This window comes from Lipotes vexillifer, unplaced genomic scaffold (genome assembly GCF_000442215.2).
Source record: "Lipotes vexillifer unplaced genomic scaffold, Lipotes_vexillifer_v1.1 scaffold1557, whole genome shotgun sequence".
In the NCBI taxonomy this organism is placed as follows: Eukaryota; Metazoa; Chordata; class Mammalia; order Artiodactyla; family Lipotidae; genus Lipotes; species Lipotes vexillifer.
In genome coordinates, this window is record NW_006798133.1 from 360,672 (window position 1) to 363,102 (window position 2,431).

A 2,431-nucleotide genomic window follows, 5' to 3' on the forward strand; every position below is an offset into this window, starting at 1 on the left:
CCCCGCCTGAGTAGGTGTCCCTTCACAGCCCCTCCTCAAGCTCTTCATCTGCTTTGCATGTTTTTTTTTTTAATATGTATAGTTGTTATTTTATCGTAGAAGAAAAAATATCCTGACATATTTGTTAAATAACAATAACTCCTGACCAAATCATTCTTCAGGGTTCTTGGGCCTCACCATCTGGTCAAACACAGTGAGCTCTCCCTCAGCCTTATGATAAGCTTCATTAATATTGCCATAAACCACAGAAAAACCCAAAGATTTTCTAAATGGCTTCCAAATTTCTGCATAGATGCCCTTAATTAGTCCAAAGGTAAACAATAAACAAGTTGGTAGAGAAATTAGAAGGATCTCTGAGAGGGAAAAAATGTTAACAATTGGTGAATCTAGAACAAAGTGTATATAGGTGTTCATTACAACATTTTTTCAACTTAATTTTTTAGTTACAGGCAGACTGAAAAGTTGCTTTAGCATGATCATGCTAGTTTCCAGATGTGCCTAAAAAACATATTCAATTATTTCTTTTCAAACCAGAAATAGAAACTCAGTTCTCCCCCAGCTGATACGTTCTATTCTGTTTTAAAAAACTCCAGAGCTTTCTGGAAAGTTTACATTACGGGGCTACAGTACACTGATATGGTTTTATAGTTCTTGGGAAGTGTCTGAGTCAAACTCTCATCGAAGGTCTGTGATGGTCACTGCTCTGTCCACAACAGTCACGTGGCTGCAGCTACAGAAGAGAGGTGGATCCTTGCTGTGTGGATGAAATCCTTTCTGGTGACAGGAAGAAATCTCCTCTAGTCCATGGTCAGTTAGTCTAAAGAATCCAGTTTCCTGGAACTTGGGGGAAAAAACAATGGCTATCGACTCTGGCAACACCATCTGGTAGGAGCAGTGAGCAGGTTGGTCAACACTGGAGAGGAAGGCAGTCTGCGTGGGATGAGTGTGAATCCAGCCCAGTGTGATGAGACCCTGCTGATCCTGTATGAGGAAAAGCTCTTCTTCGTTCTTGGTGTTGCAATAATCAGACCCAGCACTTTGCTTGGAGATGAGGATATGGGTAATGGTAAATTCATTCCTCATCAGTTTTCCAGAGAATTCCACATGTCTCTACTCCCCGGGCAGTGTTGGCACTGGCTAACTGGAGAAACTGTGGGCAGAGCTTCCCAGGTACCACCACGTGGCGCAGTCCATCGATTGTAGGAGCTTCCGAGTTGCTCAATGCTCCAGGTTTCAAGGATCTACCCACTACAGGTGGCTTGGCAGGCCTTACAGTTGTATTACAGTCCGAAGGCTGTGTGTATATAACAGGTGCTGTGGGGAACACATCTAGGGGGGGCTTCTCTAAGTCAGGTACCAGTGGGCCATCCAGGCCAGGGTCCACTTTCCCAAACTCCTGTACAATTTTCAGTCATTCTTGTTCTAGTTCCTGGTTCCAGATCATCTCCTCAAAGGCCTGGAACTGTTCCTGCTCCAACTGTTGCTGCTTCTGTTGTGCCACCCTCTGTCTTTCCTTTTCCAGCTCTTGCTGGATGGCTACGTTTCAGGCAAATTCTTCCTCTTCCTTTTTTTTTTCTTCATTATAGTCTATATATTCTTTGGTATATCGTTTTAACAGTTCTGCTTTCAGCTCTTCTGCTTTGGGAAATGCAATCTCCTTTAATTTCTTTACTGTGTCTTTCTTTTCAGGAATGACAGCCGATTTGTAATCTCGATGCTTTCGTAGTTTCTCAATAAAAAGCGTGATATACTTGTTATAGAGGATGAACGCATGTTCAATGTTGCCTTCCTCAGAGTGAATAGATGTCATTCGTATAATCTCCACTCCAGAGCAGAAGTACCAATGGGGTGGAATGTCTTCATTTATCTCGACTGCGCTACCCATCTGGGAGAGAGCCCTCACCCGGTCTTTGGGTGGGAGGCTCACATCTCCACGGTCAGACATCAGGACCAAGAAGTTCTGTCCCCTCGGACGACACTCGGTGCTTCCGGAACAGCTTTGCATGTTTTTATAGTCCCATCACTATTTGCAAAAATTAATAATTTGTTTATTATCTATCTTTGCTAGAACTTTGGAACTTTGTTTACTATAGCACCCGGTACAGTGCCTGATATATATTATGTGATCAGTAGATATGAAAGATTAATTGAGTGATAGAACATCCAACTAAGTATTTTATATGTATATATAGTGCAGAAGGGAGGTAAATGGGAAAGTTTTGTTTTGGTTTAACCATAACCCTTTCTCCATTAACCCACTTACTAAGCACCAAATACATGAAAGCTATTCTGAGGTTGTTGTGAATTCAAAGAAAGAGACCTGGTCCCTGCCCTTGTGTACTTAGACCCTGGGAGAGAAGATTAATATGTATATCAGTAACTATAATTCAAGAGATGATTGGAAGAGAAGTGCTCTGGAAGTTTTTTTCAT

At 42.0% G+C, this 2,431-nt stretch overlaps 1 pseudogene; it reads right to left on the reverse strand.

Moving 5' to 3' along the window:
• Nucleotides 1-675: 675 nt before the first annotated feature.
• LOC103078442 (STAM-binding protein pseudogene) lies at nt 676-1,945 on the reverse strand (annotated as a pseudogene).
• Between the last annotated feature and the right edge of the window lie 486 nt (nt 1,946-2,431).